The sequence below is a fragment of the Passer montanus genome, unplaced genomic scaffold (genome assembly GCF_014805655.1).
Source record: "Passer montanus isolate IOZ18808 unplaced genomic scaffold, ASM1480565v1 scaffold3, whole genome shotgun sequence".
NCBI classification, from domain to species: Eukaryota; Metazoa; Chordata; class Aves; order Passeriformes; family Passeridae; genus Passer; species Passer montanus.
The window spans coordinates 9,928,017-9,954,093 of NW_024367707.1; positions in this window are offsets into that span (position 1 = coordinate 9,928,017).

Here is a 26,077-nt window from a genome sequence, read left to right on the forward strand (position 1 = left end):
ATAGCAAGCTGCTATTTATTGGGGAGAATTTACTTTTCATGAACATTTTTAATGCTTTAATACATTGAGAATAAATACTTTTGGGTTTGCATCCAGTTTAGAATGAAAATGGCAAGAGGATGTGATGGAAAGGAGTAATGAGAGCACAGGAGAAAGATGAAGGGATGACAGCAGCAACCTTTGGGTAGAAAGGAACTAATCAACTGGAAAACTGTTTCTATACATATATATATTAATATCTATCTATCTATCTATCTTATGCATACTCTTTTAATAAGCACAGTCTAAGTCAGAAGAGAAATATGTCAGAGGCTAAATGAAATGAATTTGCAGGCTATATCTGGGCAATATACCATTGTTTCCCCATTCTTCTCCTAGGTCAACACCTACCTACTAAAAGTAAACACATCTTTTATGGGAGAGACAGCAAGGTTGTCTTGTACATTCTGCACCATCTGGGCAGTGTGCACTCTTCTCCTGTGCTTGGCCTTCTTGCTGCAGCACATATCACAGCTTTCCCCTCTGCTGGAAACCCAGTGTTTGTATTGGATGGAACTCAGGACAGGGAACTGTGTGTATAGGCATTAATTATAGGAATCAGGTTCATAAACTTGCCTGTTAGAAAATTAAACACGGGCTTCAATTTTGCAAAGCTGCTATTTCCTCCACACCTATTTTCTTATTGCAAGAGATTTGTACAAATTTTCTGTGGATTAATAGTGGTCAGTCCACATTTAACAGCTATATGATGTCAGACCTTTTAAAGATGTCCCTTTTGTTTCCACAGCTTCAACAATGGCTCCTAAAATTCTCTGAAATGAAGCAGAAACAGCTATCTCATCCTGTAATTTCCCCACAAAGTTTGCTGATGCTTGAACACAGATTGTCTGAACACACAAACTGTTTTAGGACAGTGGACAGGATGGAGTTACACCAAACACCATCTCAAAGGGAAGGGCAGCAGTGGGAGCTGGGGCTTGTGCTCCTGCAGAGAACTGCATTCATGGCTGTGTGGGGGAGGCTTGGAGCACTGCAGAATGAAGAACTAATGCTGTGTTTGGCCACAGGATAAGCTGTCAGCACATCCTTGGCCAGTTCAAGCCTGTGCACGGATGAGTTCTGTGCGCCTTTGATAGGTTAATAAAGCAAAAGGAGGACAAACACTGGGGGCTTTGGATGAGTGTGGCTTAAACCCTAAAAGGAAAGCTGCTGGCAACTCATGGTTTACTTTGGACATCTTCTCTAATGGGAAGAGGCAACGATCTTTAATTTCTCAATTCTTCTAGTGTGTAGTAGAGAGGTGGCTGTTAGCAGGGTGCACTTCAGCCAGCAATATCTTCTGGTGTGCTGCAGTCTCTTCTATAAGAGTGTGTTGCTGTAGAAAAGTTGATATGTGAACTGAGGAAAATATGTCACTATGGTACTAAACTAAACATATCAGCCCTTGCTTTTGTAATGTAATCTGTTTGTCACTGTAAATAAGGAAGGAAATAAATTTAAATTTTAAAATATCTGAAAAACTTTTATTCTTTTTTCTTCCTTTCCTATACTGTCTGAATAAAATCTAGTCACACAGATGTGTAATTCATCCTCTTTTTAATCAAGAGCGAATTATAAAATGAAAGTCAAGGTATTAAGCTCTTTTCTCAAACTACTGAGATGATTAGGCTCCAATTCAATGTTTTAATTTCCTATCACAGGAGTTTTACTGTTTGCCTTAGGAGGAATGCCTTAAGAGAGTTAGGTCTGTAATTCCCTAGACTCTCATCACATATTCACAAGCCTGAATAACCCCAGACACTACACTGGATTCCAACTTCTGCTTTTGACAGCTATTTTTAGTCTGTCGTATTTCTGCCTTTGAACACTATCCCAGCTGAGATCCAGACTGAAAATCTGAACTGCTAATCAGCATTTGGCCTCGTGTGAGTGCAGATGAGCCATCCACAGTGGCTTTGTGCATCCCCAGGGATGGAGCTATCCAGACTGAAAATCTGAACTGCTAATCAGCATTTGGCCTCGTGTGAGTGCCACAGTGCATCCCCAGGGATGGAGCCTGAGGCTGGTGTGCAATGCTCATTGTCAGCCTTTCCTGGGGATCCATTTCTCAGTGTGTTGTCAGGGTGGCACCATGTCTGCCAGCACTGTCACCTCCAGCATCTTGTGTCTTGTCCACCCATGGGATGTATGTGAGTTGTGCCTCCCATGGCAGGCATTCTCACCATCTCCCCTGAGTCACTGTCAACAGCTTGGTCCAGTTTGGTGAAGTTTAAGGCTGAGACCATTTACGTGGAATGAGAGATGGTTGTAAACACCTTCCAGCCCTTCCAAAATCTAGTAATTTTGTTCAGTTTGTTTCCTGAATTACACCACAAAGTCTTGAGCCAACTTTATGCCTTGTCACAAAAAGTGAAATCTCACCAGGAAGGGGGTGCCTTTCCCTTTTCACCACTCTCTCAAACCATAACCACTGTTTGGCTGCCCCATCTGTATGGCTATCTGACAAAAACAGATGCTGGACTTCACGGAGCCCCTGGGGGAATGCTGGCCTTCCACACCCTGGGAAGGCAGAGGGTCAACTTAAAAACTAAAAAACTGAGCCAACTATTTAGTACTAAATGAACTATTGACATCTCCCTGTGGTCACACACGCACACAGGCAGAGCCATAGGACACAATGTAGGAGAAGTAATGTGTTCTTACAGTTCTGGTGTCTGTAGGGAAAGTCACGGGTCCCCATGACTCACAACAGAATAGCAGATCACCTAAGGACTGCAGGATGTCTTGGAAGGTGGCCAGTCTCTATTCCAGGAGCAAAGCAGCCAAATTCACTCCCAAGTGTATTGTTTCTGATTTGGAACCAGCTGGGTCGATGCTGGACTACGGGACCCTGCACCACAACTCACTGCACAACCTTTAGGTACTGATCCCTTCAGGATAACCATCGTGCTTAGTAACTCTGCTGAACCCGCACTTGGACTGAAATAGCAGAGTTCTATGGGTCCACACCAAAATTCACTGAAAGTCCAGGTCAGAAGTGAAGTAAAGCATCAGCACTGAGCCGATTTAGCTGATTCTGTGGTGGTGAGCTCCTTAATGGAAGAAAGTGCACAGGGCCACGTAGGCCAGTTACACTGGGTCACTGAGTTAGGAGACATATCGGCGATCTGTCTCGTCACATCTTGGGCATTTTGTTGAAATTATAGAAGACTTTTATAGTGTAGATATTTGTGTAGATGTTTGTAGACATAAAGTATATTGCTGCATTTGTGAAGAGAAGCAACCTTGCACGGCACAAGACAAATACTGACTGAGTACTGCTGTGTGTGCTCAGCAAATAGCTAAGATTCCTTCAGGGTTTTAGGGAATGGATCCATTCCCCAGTGTTTTTAACAATAGTATGGTAACAAAAGGAATAAAAAAGAAAAATAAGAGGCTTAAAACTGTCATTTACAGACTAGAAGCACCACAGATTTTCCTGTAAGTCTTTCATGTCTTTATTCAAATTTCATATCGGCCAAACCAAATTAAACAAAAAGGAAATAATGTCTCAAAGAAAGCCTTCTTGCAGCAGTTTATGCTGAATATTCTTCTGAATGGAAAGACCTTTCCTCCCTGCTGTTGTAATTTAGCATGGGAAAAACTGATATTCCTGCACACAGTCCTGCAAACAAATGGGGTAGTGTGTAGCTGGGAATCTTCCAGTGGAACTTTGCAGCAAAACAAATCACTAAACCAGTGTGCCAGAATATTTGTTCTGGCAACAATATTGATTTGACTAAAGCTCAGTAAATCGGCCTTAAATTTCTAAGGAAAAAATTTCTATATTTCTGTTAGTTTTATTCTAATACACACATAGGTATTTTAAGCAGATGTCTGAGGTTTTTTACCCATTGCTTAGCACAAGTAACTTCTTCAGTGATAGTCTTAGTGGTGTCTCTGACAAAGTAATTTTCTCTGAGCTGCTATAAATGTGATCCATGGAAATTCTTTTGGTCCATCACTATCCAAATTAGGTACTGAATAGCACATATTTATAAACAATGCACATGGATAAGGGAGGCATTAAAAATTCTTTCAGAACTCAGAAAAGAGTATTTTTCTCCTTCATGTGTTGAAGCATAGCTGTTAGTAACTTCAGATGTAGTAGGGTTACAATGACGCAGGGACAGAAGCAAGGAACAAAAATGAAATGAAATTGCCAATAGAAGCTCTAATTTTGAAATTTGCAAGCCTTGTCTCATTTGACATGCACAGAAAAGAGCCAGTTTTAAATGGTGATGGTATGATTTGTTGTGCAGTGCTATGATAATTTCCACTCATCTCTTTGGTAGTTTCTCCTTTTTTCTTCCATCTGTCTCCAAGACTAAAGAGGAAATGTAGCAACATCTTAAATATTTCAGCATAATGAAATAATATTTTGATTTGAAAGTTGAAACTCATGGTTTTGAATTCAGAAAACCTGGGGACCCAGAACTGTGGTTTGTGAAGTTTTGTACATGCTACACTGGGTTAATATTGCAGCTTCTATTTTGCTTTAATATTATATTTCACTGATTAGGGGATTTCTTCACTTGATACATTAAAGAAGGGATAAAATTAAATTAGCTTAGCTCACTGAATTGAGGGGTGTACCTATCATGATGCCAGTGCTCCAGGTTTTTCTGGCTTACTTCTTCTTGACTAGAAAGTGCATATTGAAGAATTTTTCAAATATTGATAGCCAAATCTTTGCTTGAGTGAAGTTTCTTCCTACAGAGCCCCATTATGAGAAGCTAGGTTTTGTAGCAAGTTGATATTGGGGAAACTCACTTTGGAGGGGCACTTCAGACATTACAAATGAAACGAGTTTTCTTCAATTAGTTTCCTACTAATATTTCAAAGCTGTGTCTAACTTTTCTGCTGGAGCATACCATGCATGCCCTGTGGTTCTGGTCCATGCATCATTTGCATCTTGTCTGACCCTGTATTTGGGTTTCCTTTCTGTGGAAAGTGGGGAATGATGGTGTGTATTTGGGTTTTGTCCTTATAAGAAATAGTCTGAGCCAGGGAGACAAATGTAAAGCAGGGAAACATTCTCAAGTTCCCTGATCAGATATAACCTGAGACCTCACCTATAGGAGCAAGTATTTCTCATATACAAACACAACTCTTTGATGTAAGGTCATTAATGAGCAGCAGTGGATTATACTGTCTGACATTTCTATCTTTTTTGTGCATTGTTAGAAACCCTGAGAAAGTAGTTCCTTTAAATTTCCCCAAATTGTCTACTGTTTTTCATACTTAAGTGACTGAAGTGATCATAGCTTTTTACATCATTTTACTTTGAAATGAAATAAAATTAAACCAAGGCTGCTTTTCTAGCTTCTAAGTCATGTGCCATGGCCATGTCTAACTAATGTCTGTTTCTCATAAAACATCAGTCATTTTATTAAAAAAGTATTATGTACATAGGCTGAATCAAAACAGTAGATTAAATGTTCTTGTAAAGTTTTCCAAGAGGCCAGAATCCTCTGCCTGTGAAGAAGATAGGGTCCTTAATGTTACTGCAGGCACTACAAAACGAGCATAGCTGTTCACTGTACTTACAGCTCCACTGCCTGTCCTGTCTTGCTGGGAATCAAACACTCACATGAACTTTTTGAGCCTCTTAGGCCAGGGTGGAAAACTTGTGTCAATTTTTGTAGGTCAGAATAGATTATGGTTTTGCAAGACAGTATGGTTTACAGAGAAATGTCATGCTAAAGATCACATGGCCCTCAACCTCTCCACACAAATCAGTAAGTTCCCATTAAAGGTGAATTATTGGAGCAGGCTCCAGCATGAATCTAGAATGAGAATTTAATTGCCTTTCCTCTGGTGTGAGATCCATAAACTCTGACATACTTCCAGTAGAAGTGTATATTATATAAAAAACCATTATTTTGATACTTCCATAGAAAGATTTTTCTATTTTTGCTGTTGCTCATAGCTTTTTACTGTTGGATTTCTCAGTGAGGGAAATCCTGGATGATTCTGTGATTGAAAATGAACGGAAGTTCTCTGTGACATCTGTGAATTTATTTCTTGTGAAACAATTTTGTCAAATTTACTATTCAGCTGGAATTAAAAAGTGAGAGTTGTGTGTAGTGTTACTTTAGTTTACATGGCATAGAACATGAGAGGACCACCAGGGGAGCATAATTCTGCTAGGTCCCAAGTAGCTAAAGAGGACAGCAGACAATCAATCTGATTCTGCATGCCCAAAGTGCTAAATCATCATCCCACCCTTACAGCCATATATCTTATTGGCTAATTTAAGCTCTAAATTTGTACCCTGAAGTCTTCATCTTACAGTCTCACTATGATCTGTGAGCCTACTACAGTCTTTGAGACCACTAGTTTTCTTACTCCTTGCTGGCTGGCTGTCAGCCAACATATCCTGACTTGCATGGAGAGTCTCTGTTCCTGTTAGATTATCTTACATTTCAGGCGCTTCAATTAAACCAATAATTCAGATGCCTCTTGTTCTCACTTGCTAAGGAGGGTTTGAGATGGGTCTTGGTGGACAATTGAAACATAATCTGTGAAAAATCCCCACCTGCCTAGTCCATTTTAAGCCTAAATGTGATGCATATTTTCTCTTGCTGTATTCTTCTGAGAAATGCTATTAAGTCTTTCATACCTAATCCTGCCTAAAATACAGAACCTTAAAATATTAAGCTACGTGGCACCTGATGGCTCCCGAGTGCTTTAGAAGAATCTCTTGCGGCTGCCATGTGGGTGGAACACTGCACAAAAATTGCAGTTGTAACCAACTTTTGAACATTAGGCTGACTGGGTGGACAATGCCTCTTTTAGGCAGGGGTTAGACTTTGTGCTCTGGAGTCCTGCCTCTCCCAATGCAGTATCCAAACTATAGATCCTCTCTTGGGGGTAGCCTGGGGCTGAATGGGAAGTCGTGGGCAGGAAAAGCCATCTCTGCTTATGCTGCTGAGTGGTCATGGTGACTCTTTTGGGAGTAGGAGAGTCAGACCTTGCTTAGAACTATTTTCTTGGAGGCAGAAGAGGGAAAAGAGGCTGTTATGACAGCTCTGTTATGTGCAGCTCTCTGCCTTTGATATTTGACCTCCATTATTCAAAAAGATCTTGGCCTCTGCATTGCATAGACTGTAAGGATAAAGTTTATCTCCTCAGCAAGGCTGGTACAGAAATATTTTATGGTCATCAATTTGCTTGGGTGTATATGGGTGGCTTGTTACACAAAAGGATTCATATTCTCAGCCTCTGGTATCCTTTTGTCCCAGGGATCCTTTAAGGCCGGGGCAGCCCATGTCCTAGCTGTGGACTTTCAATGACTTACTGGAGAAGAATTCCCTGAGAGGTTAGAGCTCTAACCTCTGCAGCAACTAACTGGTGGGCACAAAAGCAATTTACTGGGTTATGCTTTATATTGAAGCCACTCTGTAATATCCTGATAGATGGTGTTTACAACTGATCCAGCCTGTTAGGACTCACTTCCTTCAAAATTCTCTTTGCAGAAGCGCAGGGTATACAAGCAGGCCCAAGTAAACTAAAGTGTGCAAAGTATACATTTCCCTATAATATTGTATATTTCAGTGATGAAAATGTGCAACATGAGTGGGAAAAATTGGGCAAGTATTATTTCTCCAAACTAGTCTTAACAAGGTTTCAGGACTACCTTTAAAATAGTGTCAATCATATTTCAAATGTAAATACTTTATTTAAAAAAGAAATGCATCTCATTTCTTTTAATTCTGTTTTCAGTGATGCTTAGGTACACAGGATTAATTTGTTTGACTAATTTTCCACCTACAATGGTATAATCTAATCCAGGTAAAGACACACAATTTTCAAAGCTTTTAACATTTGTTTTCAATGCTAATTCTTCAGCCATGCTTAGAAAAACAATTCTTTCAGAAATCTGATCTGCACTGCTTCATTTGTAGTGTTTTTGGCTTCTTTCATCTGTCTTCCTAACCTGCAGTAATAGTGTTCCTCTATTATTCCTATTTGCTTGCACAAATCCTAGCTAAAAAATTGCAAGCAAAGAATCAAACTGTCTTCTAAGTCAGCAGAGATTTGAACTGAATGGACCAAAAATACCATTCTGCTACAGTCTTTCATAGTGCTTTAATTAGCTCTCGTTAATTTAGACCATCAAACTTCTGCAGTTGTGCTTGTGTCAAAAATATAGTTCTTTTTCATTAAATATAATTAGGAACAACCTTCAGGAACAAGAAAAAAATTAAATTATGTCTTCCTAAGTGGTATGGCTTACTTTGTTTAACATAGGAAGGTAGCAGTGTTTATCATAGGAAGGTAGTTCTAGTGTTTTGCTTCATCACTCTGTAAAGGAAATATTTTTCAGTCAAAATCCCCTTTATACCAGTTACATTAATAACCTCTCACACTGTTTCAAAACAAGTTTAAACAGGATAGAAGAGTGCATTGAATGCATCACAGCTGTTACATATACTCTTGAGTTTTGATTTACTTCTGTCACAGTAAAAATAGATTTTTATAAATGGATGTTTCATGCTCTTCACTCTAATGTATGACATACAGTGAGACTCACATTTCCCTTAAATAATGGTTTAACCACTGTGAATCCCTATCACAGCTGTTGAACAGTGACTCCAGAGCAGACGATTTAACAGCAACAACAAGGATTCTGTGAAAGCTTCAGATTCAAACTGAATCCTTGCTCAGAGGCTCCTAAAACAAATTTTCCAGTTTTTCATCAAAAAATACAGCACTTTGGTGTTGTAAATTTTTTGTCATTTATGCAAATGGTAATGTCAACCCAGATAGACTTGGGGAAGAGGGTACTTTAAAATGATGTTACTATGTGTAGCTGCTCTGAGGAGAGAAAAATAAAGTACAAGCCATAAGCTTCAAGGCTTGCTAATTTACTCAGAAATAAATAAATCCAAGGGACTTGAGAAAATGTGACATAAATTTGTTTCAAGAAAATGTGAATGACAAAATACCTGAAGATTAATTTGTATTACACAGTTTCTTTCTCTTAGAGATTCTGGTTTGTTTTCCCTTAGATTTGTTTTGTTGCCACAGGGTTATAAATTAAAAATACCCTTAGACGTCTATTTGGAAAACTCTTTATTTAAATTCTTTCTCCTTTTTTTTTTAATGTTAATTTTAAGAAGACGAACAATAAAGTCCATTAGTAAAGCTCTGAACTAGGTCCAAATCTAAACATTAAGTGTAGCAGGTTAAGACTTCTATGGATTTCAGAAATTTTGATTAAGTAAGGCAAAAAACTTTATGGTCAAGTTAATGTGTTTATGGGTATTCTTTCTTTCTTTCTTTCTTTCTTTCTTTCTTTCTTTTTTTCTTTCTTTCTTTCTTTCTTTCTATTATGGTCTTGAAAAAATAGAAAAACACAATTTGGATTTTTTTTTTTTTTTAAATGCTAGCAGTTGAAAGTCAGAAAAATATCTGGAAAACCTGTATTACACTCAGTGTCAGAAGATGTCTTTTGCCATCTTTGAAATTACTTTTTCTTATAGATTATAAGGATGAAAATTTTGTATGTCTGTATAAAGAGATATTTGAAAATATTAATGTGCATAATAAAGGTCTGATTTTATTATGTTTGCTTGCATATTGAGAATTTACTCTCTCCTGTGCTTTGTTCTTCCAGTACCAAGTGAACTTTTTGAAGGTTGGAATATTATTCAACATAAACTGATATTTGAGAGTTCATGAAAAATAATTTTAAAACCTTAAACCAGAAATAAACTCTTTTTTTTTTTTAGGAAAAAAGTTTGCCACACATCTGTACTAACCAGGATTATAAGTTTTGGGATACATTTTGCTAAGGTTATCTTTCATAAGTACACTTTCTCAATTTTTTAATTCTAAAGCATAGAATGTCCTGTCAATTCAGGCATTACATTTTAACATATCCATTTAGAGAGAAATTTCATTTGTCTTTCCTGATGTCTTCTTCTACTGAGTGGAACCATCTGTGTGTAACAAGAGAAAAGAAATGTAAGCTGTGATTTTAAAGAAACGGCACTTGAAGACAATGAGACTACCGATTAATGCAAAGTTAAATGTGCATCTACTATTTTCCAGTAATAACTTTAAACGAAAATATTTCCTTGGAAGGCATGCTACTGTAGCAGCTAATATCATAACAAATTGCTTTTCATTGATTCTGAAACCTTCTGCTGTATAGAAATCTGTGCTTCATCAGGAAGGAGAATTTGTGTCCCAGTGTGTGCTCCAGAAGAGGAGAAAGGTCACATAAAATCCAGGATTTCACAACGTCCAAAACACACAGCTTGTAGCTTGCTCTTTTTTGTTTATTTCAGAAGCTGAAGTATTTTATTTTCTGTTCTAGGAAATGTGCCAATCTAACACTTCAAGTGACTAAGTATTTCTCATATGTCCCAAGGCTAAGCTCTGGAGAGGAGGGTTGTGAAAGAGGTAATGGAGTAATATCTTAAATTGAAAGAGCAGGATTTTGTGGAAGATTTTAAAAGGCTTACAGTTCTTACTGCTATTATGATGAGTATCTCAGTCATATCTAAAATAATATCCCAGATAAAAGTACCATTGTTAAAGGCTGTGCAAATTTATAGGGTGAGGGAGTTTGAGAAGAGTTGAGACAAGATGAAAATAGTCATGTGGATAAAGTTATTCCAGCAAGTAGATGGGGAATATAACAGAGATTAAGTAGTTGAGATATAAGCTTTTTAGATTAAAAATGTACTATAAAAAGTATTTTCTGAGAATATCTACTTGTAGCCAAACATGATGTCCTAGAGAGTTGCTTTTAAAGTTCTAAAGTTCTAAAGTTTTAAAGTTCTATTTTCAAATGACACCAAAAATACATATTTGTCTTTTCCACCAGCAGCTGTGTTTTGATAAATCAAACTTTGATTAATATTATGAAAACTTTGGAAAGATAACTGAAAAAAAAATCTTTTTTGAAAAAAGACAACAAGTTTATATTTAATGATAATAACTTTTCACCAGTCACTAGCTGTTTGACTTAATTCAGACCCTTGATTTAAACAGCTCACATGCCTGAAAGTCAGACCTAGACCTGACAGATATATGTGGAGCTGTGAGAACTTCTTGAAACAGACAGGAAAATCTACAAAAACATAAAGAAGAGCACTAACCCAATGCAGTGTCCTGTAAATCCACCAGTCTTACACTTCTCATGCTACCTTGAGTATGAAGTAAGTCAGTAGAATTACATTAATTTCTTTAAAACTCCTAATGCAGAAAAATAATTTTGTTTTTGTTTTGGCTTTGTATAATTATTTTTCCTATTTTAAATCCTAAAATGTTGGGCCTGGGATTTAATTTCTGTGCTGTTCACATTTAACAAAAAAGGCCTTCCAGAATAACCATCCCTCTCTGGCATTTCATGTGACAGGAGGGAAAGAAAAGACCCTCTATACAATGCTGAGCTTAAAAATAAACTTTTCAGGTTTGCAAATAAGTGAAAGCACAATGGAATCCTGTGTTTCAATCTCGTGTGTGTATTCATCATGGATGCCTAATTATGAAGCACAGAACTAAAGCTGAACTGTGCACCCCTGGTTACAGGACCCAGGGGATGACTGGATTCACTGGTTGTAACTTGTTCCTCAGGGGCCAATTAAAAGCACACCAGGTAAAGTTAAATAAAAAAATATATAACTCCTGTATACTACAGATTTTACTCATTGCTGAAAACTGGCATCAAGAGAACCTTGGTAAACTGCACTTTTTATTAACTGCTTTATATGAAACCTTTAGCACTACCTGTAAATTCCCACTTGTGTCACCATTTATTGCGAGAAATACAACTGGAGGAAATATTTAGATACATAGTTCTTTTGCTACCCTTGTGAAATAAGTATTACCTTTGCTAAGAAATGGTCTCTGCACTCTTGCAGCCCCTACAAGAAAATATTCCTTTTTCTGCTGATGTTCATGTACAGCACTCTATGAAGGAATTTCAGATTCTGTTTATATCAGTAATTTAATCTTAGAGTCACAAGAGTGTGTTTATTTTAGCTCTGCTGGTGATGAATTCTTTCTGCTTTCAGATAAATCATAGTTAAGAGACTTGTTGAATAATTCATCAATATAATTTTGAATACTTTAGTGTATCAGATCTCAGAAAATATTACTAGAAAATGAACAGGAAAAGCATAAAGCACCCATAATGTATAGCAAATGCTTGTGCATGAAAAATATGGGCTTTGTCTGTTTTCTCATTCTTATCTAGTGTTACATTGGTGTGGTTGCTTGAGTTTAATAGGACTAGCTCCCAGTCTGCAATGACTCAAATGGTAAAAGAAACAGGAATATGATCTGATATGCCCGGGTGAAATGGAAAACACAGGAGCAGATATACCCATTGCAGTAATGTGTTGGCTCATGTTTAAACATAAATGTCTGTATCAACAAGCCAACAGCCATTAATAAACAGCTGCTAACCCTGCTGGAGATTTTATCATATGCATGAGTACTTTTTGCTAATGAGAAAATGCTTCATTTATCAAAGCAACATTGGTTTCATAGAGATGTAATTCAAAGTTTCTTGTGCTGTACTGGGAATACCAAAGGAAGTAAAGACTGTATTAATTGGTATTAGTGTACTGGAACAGATTTAGAAAAAACAATTTGTATAGAAATCTGCTCTCTAGTAAGACTGAAAAATTCTTTAGCTGAGAAACATATTGTTTGTGGAGGGTTTGCTAACAAGCTTGTGGGAAAAACCAACAAATATTCAAGGCAAAAAAAAGGTCAGGAACACTGAATATCTGGAATCCTCTATCATTTACACTTTTGGTCAATAAAAATAGTCTGAACCACGCATTTAAATACATTCTGTAAGTAACTGGAAAAAACAAGCATTCCCAAAGGTCCCTACATCCTACCTTGGACACAGAAGTTTAAAGGCAGCAATAAGAACTACTGTCTGCAAGCTCTCCTGTCCTTCTGATGCGTAGCAGAGTTGCTTCCAGGAGGATCCCACATCCCTGAGGCACACACATACATTTGTTATTTATGAACAGAAAGTAACTTAGTATGCTACAAAGCACACGAGGGACAAGTAGCAAAGAATTTGAAAGCAACGAGTAAATTAATAAGCAGATATCAAAATGACGTTAATATTAAATGAACTTCCAACAGTTCCAATTTGCAAATATTGAGCTGTGTATGTTGTTGCACATAAGACACTCATTAGAAGCTTTTTTATTTTTCCAACAGAACAAAGCATCTTTATATGAATGTTGTTTCCCTTTAAGGCTTTATAAATCTGATGCTCTGAGACATCTGGACACTCACAAAAATTCCTGAGCCTATAAACTTACAGAAACTGTTTTGTGAGGGTCAAGATGAAAACTTATTCCCAGAAACCTTGGTGAATCTGAAAATCACAAACTGTGCAAATAATTTTTAAAAGGTTAATTTTTTTGTTTGTTTTTATTTAACTGTTACTTCAGTTTGTTGGCAGAACTCTAGGTTTAAAATTCAGAAAATAAACATAGATATAGAAACTATTAACCAGCCTTTGTATTTTTAATAACAAAATTGGAAATACAAGAATATGTGAGAACTTGAACTAATTTTATGGGAGTCAGTAGTTGTAATTCCTTAATTCTTTATTACAGCCTGCAGCTGGAATTTTGCTGTGTTTGTTGTATTAATTCTTGACTTAAAGTCTGTCAACTCTAAAGCTTTTGAAAAGAAGTGTTGAGTTTGGAAAAGGTCTTGATTAAAGAAAGTTCCTTCAAGGACTTACAGAAGCTTGTGGAATCATGAGGTAATGAGAGCTGATCTTTGCAAAAGTCAGACAAGCTTGGGCTAGAAGTACAGGACAATTATTTTCTCTATCAAATCACAATGACTGTTGAGGATACCCATTAAACTGCATGTAATTGCCAATCCTTAAATATTTTTATCATGTGTAAAGGAACAATAAGGGGTTTATATGAGCTATAAACACTGAGTAAGAAATCCTCTGCTAAAAGTGGCTCATACTCAGAGCAGTGGAAAAAAGAGGAATGTGGCTGATGAGCAGACTGAACAGAACAGTAGTTTGACAAACATTATGGGAACATAACCATGTTATTTATTAGCTATATTTACCTAAGAATTTTAATATTAAGGTAGCAATTCCAAAACTATGATCCTGAGAAAATTCACCATTTGCAAGCTGGTTGGAAATGCCCTCTACATAGAATCATATCAAATATTGACACTTAAGGCATCTTTCTGGCAAATCAAGGGTGTAAAAGTGCTAGGTAATTTGTCATAAATTCCGCAGGTGAGGATTTACAAATTTGAGGATGTGCTAGAAGAGATGCTTCTGACTGGGGGTAGGCCTGCTGTGGTCTCACTGGAATGACACCATCCAAGGCACATCCCTTGCCCAGGCACACAGGTGTCATGTGCTGGCTCCACGCGGTCGCTGTGGCTTGGTGCACCCAGCTGGGGATCAGCCAGAGAGAAAGGCAAAAGGTCTGGTGGCATAAGGGGCAGCACGAGAGGACCATGCATGACACTGGCCTTATGTGTTGTGTGTCTGCCCCATCAGTATCTGGTGTTTCCTTCCTGAGCTTCTGCCCATCTGCCAGGCACACTGCTTACACCGCCTTCACTTTTCATTTAAGACCAATGCCATATGGTATGAGTTCCAAAGAAGCCTTAGAATGCATTTGCTTTTTCCTTTTTGTGGGCTGTGTACAGCTACTCACTGAAGTACATCATAGTCCTGGAAAAAAAAAGATGAGAAATACCAGATAATTTCTGTTAAGTCTTACTGTTTTGTTTCCTGTTAGTTTACATCTAAATTCTCTCTGAAGTATCTCATGCTATACTTCTGTGAACTTAGACCAAACATGCAATATTGAAAAAGCCTTCTTTTTACTGCAAAGCAGACTTCAAGTACGATGCAGAAAATATTAGACCTCATTTAGTCAAATAACCCTATATGTATGAATATGTAGACTTCTATGCACTCTTGCACATACCTAAAAATAAATTTGAGTTAACCAATATGAAATGCCAAATATTTGTAAAACTCTTATCAATATTATGGAAAAATAGGAATCTAATGGTACTCATTGTGTTTTATACATGACTTAAAAACATCACTAAAATAACTGTTTTCCTAAGAGCATTGATATCTAAATGTGGATGGCTTTAGGATAAAAATTTAATTTTACTGCTACATGACCAAATTTCTACCAGTGATTTCACTGATAGAAGAGGAAGACAAAACAATGTGGAACATGGGAAATCTTGATTATGAGGATATAAATTTTTATCCTGGTAGCAGTTAAGCACTTTAACAGACTGCTTGGAAAATCCACGAAACTCCAGTCCTGGAGTTCTGTCACTCACTGACAGAAAAAAGCCTTGAGCAAGCTGGTAAGGAATATGTGTCCTTTGTGCAGGGGTGTTCATACACTGGTTCTGACATACGGGCATGAAAACCCCAAATAATAGCTGCCAGGAGATCCTCATCATAGGACAAATGGTCTGGGACAAGGCTGCTCATGGCTGCCCTGTCAGTACAGACAATGTCTTTTTAATAACAAAATTCAACTAGGGAGATATGTTCTATTTACGTTTAAATGAGCTCTTCTAATGAAAGCAAACTATTAAAGGGTAAATCTGGTTCCATGATTTTGGAAAATAGGATGATTTTGTGAGATATCTTGGCAATGCTGGATACAAATGATCGATTTGGGTATAATTAATTTTCCTACACACTATGGGGCTCCCTAATATATTCACAGCCTTATGTAGTTGACAGATATTACACAGGATATATGAGATTATGGCAGATCCTTGTGATTTGGACAGCAGTTGAAAGAGGGGATTTATCCCCTAGGGTATATGCCCGTCACAGATGGTATTCGACACTTCGGGAGTAACTGAGCCAAGCTCTTGCCAATCTTCATTCAGACCATGTCCCACACCATTGCCAGGGAGTGCAGGTGAGAAACTGTGCTTTGCTGGAACTGCTCACTAATACAATGCAAAACAATAAATTCAAATCATCACGGGAGTTCAGGGAAAAGTGTAACCTGCCTTCCCAGAAAACTGGCTTTGAAATGAGAATTGTTGTCAGATAACGTCTTGAAAAAAGAAAGAAGTGACCTCCTTTGGCATGCCCACAAAGTGAGTCTGTTTGGAGGTGGAGACTGATCCCTCTGGCTTGTGTAGCACCTGCCACTGCTCTTGGTGAAGACAGTAGTGGGAGAAGGCAGATGATGGCAGTCCCTGGTCTGTGCTTCCAGGATACCAGTCTCCAAGGAAGAAGCCTGAAAATTCTGGCATTAATTTGGATTCAGCTTCCAGTCCCACCTAAATAGCCTTAAAAATCCTGGTTTGAGAGAAATGAGAATTTTTCCAAGAAAAGATTCTACTTGTTGTTTGGGTTCTGATTTTCCTTTTTTTTTTTTTTTGTCTTTTGATAACAGCTGTGAAGATTTGAGTTCTCCTTCATTAGTTTTAAGTTCTGACTGATGTAATGATGTTTGTCCTGTGAAGAAATAGCCATTTATTTGCCCTAAAAGCAGCATCTATAATTTATGTACTTACAACAAAGTGTTTGGGATAATATTCACAAGTTTTTAAACTGAATAAAAAGTTAATAACTTCTGCTTGTAGCAAGTGACGCTTAAAATTCAGCTAGAGGTCACCAATTAGTTCACAGGTGCCTGTAAATTCACATATAGTCACAGGACCAGTGCAGATGGTGGTGAGGTCGGTCTGCCAGCTCAGCCATTTTTATGAAATTTTGCCTTCTGACAGGTTTCATTTCTCTTCCTGATCCCCAGCTGGTCCAATTGCATCTCTCTACAAAGTTCTTTGTCATTTCTCCACCCCGTATTATATTGCCATACCTGTGGTAGTAGGATGTGGGAAGTAGTCTTTCATAGTACCACTGAAAAATCATAAATGTGAGTGTCCTATTCAAAATAGAATTTTAACTGTGCTTTGTACTGACATAGGCAAGAAAATCAGAAGTAAGGGCTGTTTTGCTTCATGCTAGTGTACAAGTGCTAGTGTAGCACGCCAGAATCAGTGAGCTCCTGTGTGTGCATGCCTTCAACCTCAGACACTCACAGGATGATGCTTTCAGCTTGGAGGAGTGTCCTTTAGAGATGACAATATGGCATTGGTGTTACAGTGCAAGAATCAGCCAAAGAAAAATCAAATTCATTGAAACAGAGTGGTTTTTTAATCCAAACTACATATATACCCTAAGTGTTTTCTAATGAATGGCTGAGTTGGCACTCAGCTCAAATCACCCAGATCTTGTGCTTTTCTAGCAATAATCCTTATGTAATTACACATTTGACATGTGAGAGCTGCCAACGTGGTTTGACACTGCTTAACAATATGTAATCTTTCATGCTACAATCTGTAATTTTCATAGCTGTATGAGAGACTATATGCTGTCAGCTGTCTGCAGTCTGGGTTCATTGCAACTGACAGGCTGCATATTTGTTAGCTTATTTTTGCTTGCTCAACATGGAACTGTATATTGAATTCAAACTCTAATTAAGTGAAATTGAGAGGTAATTCCTAGAGTTAGAATACTGTTAATCCACTCTTGCTGTTGTAAATCTTCAGAATGGATGGACTGAGATTACTGTTGCCTATGGAAAACAGCCTACTGGCCTCTGATTTTCCATCAAAAGATTATTTTCCATCAAAAGATATTATTTTATCCAATTTTAAATAGCTGTTCTTCAGCTGATTTCCTAATAAGTACTGAAGAAATGTTGCAAGCATTATAAAATAAAGGGAGCTTTGAAAAGGAGATAATTTCTGAATGTCTTTCAGTCTTAAAATTATAAAATAAAGGGAGCTTTGAAAAGGAGATAATTTCTGAATGTCTGACTTTCAGTCTTAATAAGAAAATTATATATGGGAGTTTCCAGACTCAAAATCCACTTTGCTTTGATTTGTACATAATATTATGAGTGACAGTGGCAGAACAAGCATTTGAGATATTACTTCAGTTTTCCTTAATCTTCTCCTCCCATATGGAAAGGTAAACATTTATTTAAATAACAGCACAGGCTCTAGAATTGGAGAAGGGGAAAATATTTACATAATACACAGTGTGATGGGACCATTATGAAAAGTATTTTGGGAGTTTTGCAGACAGCTCTTGTACTTAGAAGACAAAAATAGTCAAGCCTTAAAGCCAAACAGATGCACTAAGCATACATTGAGATATTTGATAGAAGATAATAGAATAACTCACTGCTTCTTCCCACAATTAGCCATTACAGCTCCTGTATTTTGTCCAAACTTGATTCTGGTGCTTTAACATTTTTGTCAGGCAAGTTCTTCTATAAGCAGAAGAGACCAAGTGACACTTTTAACTTCATGTCAACCATCATCATAATTCAATGAACACCCTGGAGGCATGCCTTTAGGCTGTACACCCTAATGACAGGACAGTTTGTTTCACTACTAGAGGCTTCTAAAAACTTGTGCAAAATGTTTTCTTCTGCTAGCTTTTTGTTTCTACTCCCATTAATACCTCTGAAGCACTCTTTATGTATTCATTTTATACACATTATTTTTTTCCCATATCTTGAGTACTGCATAGGCAGTTCAGCTGCTTCTTTCATGAGGCTGACAAGTAATAGTGGCTAATCTGTGTCTAGCTGGCAAGAAGCTAGAAGACTTTGTTTGATATGAGTATGTAATTTATGTACAAATTGAGACCTTCTGTATTAATCCATACAGGTCAAAATCTTGTTTTCACATAAAAACTAAGCCTCCTTAGAGATATTAATATGTTGTTGTGAGTGAAAGACTGGTTGGAAAAATGTGAAATCAAATAATTCTCAGTGGTTTCCTGGAAATAAGAAGATTTAAATGAATAAGAAAACTAAATTAATAAAATTGTATTAGAGCTCCAAGTTCCACAAAAGTTCAACGGTTGTCTATTCTTTTCACTTTGTTTCTTCTATTTAACTTTCTACTACACAATTTGCCACTAATTTTTTCTCTTCTCATATTACATTTTTTTCAGAGGGTTAAAAAAAAAAAGAAGTTTGTAGTTCAGTTTCATATAGCACTTAAGCTATTCCTTTAGGAATATATTTCAGGATGGATATGAGTTCTTGACCTTTTTTATCCTATGCATTGTTTCTGCTTTGCTTTTCCTATGTTCTCTGAAAGCTTTATAGTATATGTAAACATTGAAATCTTCCTCTAATAGTATATTGCAAAATTTTCCACCAATTAGTTGTATGAATGAACTATTGCACTTTCATTTCAATTTTACTGAAATTAAGGCAATTTTTTGGATCAGTCATGGATACAGTCACTATGGTATAAAATCCCTCATGAACAAATATTCACAGGTGAAATGTCAAACATTTCCTTATATTGAAGCACTGTTAATGTGGAAATTAATATTGTAGCACAGACAAGATCAGTTAGGTTGTGTTATTTTTTTATCAGGTACTTAAGCTTCCTCTCAAGCCCCTCAATAACCTAAATAAATGACACTTTGGGACTGACATCAAATTATAGTACTAAATTATTTTTTATCATATCCTCACTGAGGCACTATCATTCTTCTTGCTGTCCTGGCATCTCAACGTTTGAAAAAAACCAGTTCAATAAAAAATAATTGGAGAAGTGGAGTATGACTGAGTGGCATCTGTACTGTATGTACCCACAGGCACACACCATTTCCTGGCTCTTGGAGCAGTGGTGAAAATGTAATGCTTGAACAGTGTGTCACTATGGCTGGCTGGTTCTTTGCCAAAGACACGTATAGTTGCATGGATTTCAAGAATGCTGCCACTTTAGGGTTGGAAATGAAGCCCTAAAAATCAATAATTTGGCTTTAGTATTAGGCTGTGTACAGTAATTTCATTGTGGTTTTATTAGATCAGTAAAATACCCTCTGTGGGACAGTATCACAAGGAGCTAATTCATGTACCAAGCTTGAAGCCTACTATATACCTTAATGTTTAGAGAAAGGGATTTGAAAGAGGTGGAGGAGTTATATAGAGGCTTTAGTGTTTAAAAGAGTTTTCTAATGAGAAAAGAGTAACAAGAAACTAAAGTCTAATAAAGCAGATATTGTAAGATTTGAAGTTTCACATTACCTTCATTTGCTTTGTAAATTGCTAAGGAAACAAGTTCCTGGGATGCTTTCCCTAATGTGCCCTCATCAGCATGTGTCTCTTTCCTCCCATCCATGCTGTACACACAGAACTGAACCATCAATAATGTTGAGAATTCTTAAGCTTATTTCAATTAAATTTGAACCAAGATTTGATTAAAACATCAGTGAGTGTGTTTGTTCTAAATGTTGGCATTATGTCTGCCACTTTTACACATGCTGAGTAAAGTCTGCCTGCAATTTGTGAGGTTTTGAACAAGTGAATCTTTGTGGTGTTCTCTCATCAGCAGTTCAGATTCTGTTCTCATTTTCATTTGTGTGCAATCTACCAAGTGACTTCTCTCTATAGGTATGGGATGTGGAATAATTTGTTTGATATTACTCTGGATTTATGTCACTGTTCTTGGAAATTGGAATTTGAGCCTCAATCAGGAAATAAAACTCTTGAGCAGAAGTTGTTCCCGCAGACCACATTTCTTTCAGAATAACAATCATATTGGTCAAAGAGGAGCTGAAGTCAGTTGTGCCACTGGCATAGATGAGTTGGCAGAAGTCCCTAAGGTACTCACAGCTATGCCAGTAACACAGCAGGTTTTTATCAAGTGATAGAACGGGAAAATTTATTTAAAATGCTATAAATTAGAGCCTTGCCTTATAGGTCATCAAAATCCATTTGTATACAAATGCATACATACGTTTGTATGTATTCATTCATAGGCCATGTATTCATTTGTATTCATTTGTAAGTGTTTTTATAGTGCAGTAACAATGGTAACACCTGAAATGGAACATGAGGACCAAGTAGAAAGGAGCAGTGTGAGTAACACTGTGTTTGGTTTATGTTCATCTATCAAATGATTTTGTCAAGACTGAAAGATATTAAATATGAATTCTGAGAAATATTTGAAATTTGTCAAAAGAGACTGGGAAGAATATTTATGAGCAGTTTCACTGTCCTCATGTATTTCATCACAAACATTTAACACTTCACAGGGCTGACTTTATTCCATAGCCTTAGTTACTAATTTTCTACAAGATTTACTAATTTAGTGCTCATAATCAAAATATACAGAAGAGATACAGAAACACCAACACACTCTGGTGATAGTGAAGTGCAAATTGTTGGCATGAATTTCAATGCCACTGTATGGCAGGTGGGGGAATGTCTTGAAACCCAGAACAACATAAGTACCAATGCTTTAATGAAAATCATTATATGATGAAATTGTTCACTTTCTGTGCAGTCACACATCACAATGTTTCTGTATATCATGAATTTTCTATAATAATGAATTTTATGCATACAGAAAACTGAATAACTGAAGACAAATATGCAAATAGCTGTGGAAGCACTATCTGCCCATTCCAGATATAGTCTTTGATATTCATATTTTGTTTTCAGTATCTTTCTGTTTGGTAGAGAAATCCACAGGGTTTGCTTTTGTCTGTGCCAGATGCCTCTCATATGAGGGGAAGTAGTTGCCAAATTGCTCACCATGCAGCAGAAATGGCAACTGAAAGTGATTACACCCAACATATGGTCCAAAGACAGACATCTGCTAACAAAGATTAGGGATACTGTGGCAGATTCTCACTTGTTCTAATGAGCCAAATAATCTTGAGCATAAGTCCATTAGAACAAATGAGAGTAGCCATCAATGAATTTTGCATCAGACCTGTCTGTCCCCATTCATGTCTATGCTTTGCCAGCCTGGGTGTGCAGTGGTATCATGGGAGGTGTGGGTGTATTTGCCAGAAATATTTCATAAAGCCATTTTTAATTAGTTACAAAGGAGTAAGAATAGCAAACCAAGCAGTAAGAAAAGTAAACTGAACAGTTTTAACAAAATGCAGTAAAACCTTAAGGTGGGCATCTGGAGATGGTGAGTAGTACACAGGGGTACAACACTAAGTCCATTGTTTCTCCTGTCTGGAGATAAAGCATGCTCTTTGTTCCCAGTCAGTTTCATCACTGGAGAGGCAGCACTCTTCCACAAATATTAGCAATGCAGTCTCTTAATTGTTAAGGGGGAGGAGAAATTATTTTCAATTACAGCACTGAGAATTCAGGGCCATGAGGTCTAGGTGGAAAGAGCTCAGAGTTAAGCACCTGCATGGCAGATGCCTGTCTCAAAGTGTCTTGTCTATCACAAGGTGCCAACCAGGCATGGAAGCTGCAATCAGTGGCATGCAGTACTGCATCACCCTATGGGACAGGGGTGGGAGAGCAGGAGTGCTGGTGGAGAGAATGGCTTGAGGGAAGGGTGAGCGTTGGTCACTGAGGAAATTTCTGCTGGCAGGTAGATCTGAGAGTGAATGCCAGGGACAGGAAGTGACTTTGAAAGCTGTACATGCACTTTGGGAGGCATAACTTTAAAGCTAAGAACAAGAGTAGTAATAGCTGGAGATGGGGAGGCAAAAGGTGCTGGCAGAAAGGAAAGAAAAGAAAAACAACTTGTAAGGTGAGAGTGACAGTAGTGATGAAGCAAGATAATACTGACTGCATTGCATTGATCATGCCAAATGAAGTTGGTCAATAGAGGAAAAATTGAGACAAGGAAGCTTGGTGAGAAGGCTGGTTACTAGTACTTGCTGAGCAGTGAAAATGCTGCTGTAGCATAACCTCACTTTGAAACAGAGATTGACTTTTGAGACACTTAATTTGACATCTTAATTGGGAAACATTTAAATAAATTTGGAATGCATGTGAAGAAGTTTCTTAACCCATCTACTATCTAACAAAAATCACAGATGTCTGTGCAAGGGTTAAAATTAGGAAGAAACTTGTGGTAGAGAGAATGTGTGCAGCCTTGGAGAGCAAGAATATGGAAAAATTATGATCTCCTGCACACTTTCTTTACAACTAAAAGATTATTTTTCCAGGAGGTCATTTTGATGTTAAGTTACTTCATGCTTTTCTTCGTGTACTTAAAAAGACAAAATCAAATGATTAAGCAAGTTATGCACCATGCTGAGTTATGAGGGAAGATATTAAAATGCCAGGTGTTTGTGAGAATGTGTGTGATATGTATACAAATCCATGAGGTGTATGTATATTACCATATATTACATATGCAGACTAAATGTGTATCTGTATGTCTAGACACAGCTATAGACACAGATATGGATGTATGAGTATAATAATTGAAATTTATAAAACCATATTAGGCTTTCTCCTCTTTTGGGGAGAATATTCTGAAATGTCTTGAGGTATATGGCAGAGTTGAGATCCTCTCCAGCTTTATGAGAAAAGAACCTCTACTGTGCAAGTAATTTTTGCTGAGTCTCTGGAGTGTTACTTGATACATTTTCAATACTGTTTGTAAAGTATGGTGGAAGCTTTCCAGTAAAGAAGTACAGCATTAAATATAAAATTATTAACTTCATTCCTTTTTGGTTAGGCAGGTAGTAGGTATGCATACTTTTTAACTTTTTGAGCATTTAACTGAACCTCTCTCTAAACTTTTAAATTTTGCAAGTAATTTAAGTTATGACTTAAGAGAGGTATATTCCTAATTATTTTTCCGTTTTCTACATGCTTTGTTTTGATCTCATAACCTAAGAAGGACATTAAGGATCATAAGTTTTTTCAAATTTGACAGCTTAATTGGGAAACATTTAAATAAATTTGGAATCTCTGTGAAGAGGTTGCTCAACCCATCTACAATCTAACAAAAAATCACAGATGCCTTTGCAAGGGTTAAAATTTTGCCGTTCGACTTATGAAAGATATAGAGTTTTCCTTGTAAAAATCAATGTGCAAGATTGCTTAGATATTAACATTTCAGAAGCTGACATGTTTTCTCTTTTGATTGAAGAATGTTGTCCTGCCCTCTGGTCTGGAGATGACATTTTGCAATTTATCTTTGTGTAAATTGATAATACAGTGGAATTCAGATTTCTCCAGAGTCCAAATCAACCATCTTAATTTCAAATTGTCAAATATCTGGCTGTATGACATCTTAAAGATATTTTTGTTTTTTCCCAAGTGAAACGATGAAAGAGGACATTCTGCATGTCAAACACCTTAACAGTCTGCACTCATGCTTTGCCCACTATAGAAAATGGAAAGTTAATTTTCCTTGATATGCTTATTCAGTTGCCTGTTAGATTTTGACTGAGTATTCAGGCCAGAGGCTAAAGTGGGGTGAGAATCTTTAATCCACATTTTGCCTGCATTTACCTGGCAGATCATAAAAAGTAGTATCGTCACAATATTCCACTGTGCAAAAATCTCTGCATTTTTTCCTACATTGTTCAAGCTTAAAACCAAAGAACACAGTGCAATGTTTTGGGGACCCTTTAATATTAAATTAGGAAAAACTGAGACATTGAAGGGAACTGAGTGGGTGAGAGCTGTCCTCAATGTACCTTCAGAATTAGGGCTGGGTTTTTGTGGTGTCATTTAAGAAAATATTGTCTACATTCTGCTGAAATAAGCCACTTTTGTACCTCATCCATCTGTGAGGTTGTCTGTTAGTCTTATGTGAATGAATATAACTTTGTAAACACAGAAAAAACAGATAAAAAATGCAGTGTTGTAGGTAATGTATCTGTGTCATCCCCCTGAGTATGAATTGCAATGGTAGGTGGTGTCAAATAAGGGAATTAGACATCTTTTGGGTATTCAGTAATTTGTTGTTGCAATTGACTTATTTTTGAAGCATTTGGAGACACATTTCTACTTGTAAATTGTTCTCCTAAAATGTATTTATGAGTCAATGTCCTAAATTAGGCCTTAATGGAAAAATGGATGAAGCCTTAGGTAATTCTTTCCTCCCCTAGCCATGCAAATAAAGTTAATAACTGCTGTCTTTCTTTTTCTGTTTACTTTAAGTTACTAATTAGTTGCAGTGATCAGAATTGCATTCTTTAGACTGTAAGAAATGGAATTCCAATAAGGAAAACTAAAGTTGTCCTAAAAATAAACTGTACTCTACTAACTTTCAACCAGCTGTCAAGCTGTCTGCAAAAGGATACTTGCACCACTCGAGTTGCTTTGTTTCATTCTGCGGCTAATGTGGGCAAATTGTGCAGCTTTGTTGCAGTAATTGTAAAAGATGGTGGAAATTTACATGGTTAGATCCTAAGCGTGAGTCTTTTAAAAGTACATTGAGATGAAAAATATACATAACTGCATGAAATGTCAAAAAATTTAATATTTTAAATGTGTTATAAAGCAAAATGTGTGAGTAAAAAGTTGTAACTATATCATTTCAGCAACCTTGTGTCATTTATATTTCCAGGTGGTCATGATGCCTAAAGAATACTTTACTTAGATATATACTGAAAAAATTACTTAAAATCCTATTCTGCTCTCCTGCTGAGCTTCAGTTCTGAGCAAAGGCAGTCTCTACCAAAGCAGTTAATGGAGTACAAATAGGGCTTGATTTCTACTGAACTTTTATTGTGTGTTTAAAGCAATTGGTAACAACAATTCTACTGAGAATGTCAGCTATGGAGTTCCTCAGCATATATTTAATTTAGAGATTGGTATGCTGTGATAATGTTGTGGATAACTGTATCAAAGTATTCATCGTAGAAAAGTCACAGAAGTGATTTAATAGGTTTATATCCAGTAGGAGTTCTATAAGAAGTAGTGTAGATTTTTATGTCTAGCATAAGTGTTTCAACTGATTTTTGCAAATTTCCATTTTCCTTATAGATCTCATTCATTAGAAGAGTTTTCACCTGTAGTGATGTTGTGACCTACTGTTGTATAATTATCACAAGCACAGCAATGTTGAGTGGTCTTGGTCAATTCAATCCCCTAAAATCTTTTTTTCAGATCAATTTAATGTCAACTGGTAGCTGGGAAGAAATGTGGCAACTAAGCTTTGGTTTTACTGACATTTGTGAGGAGATCTAGAAATAGGTCAAGTATGGTCTCTTCTCAAGGATGCAGTCCTTTAACTGACCTTT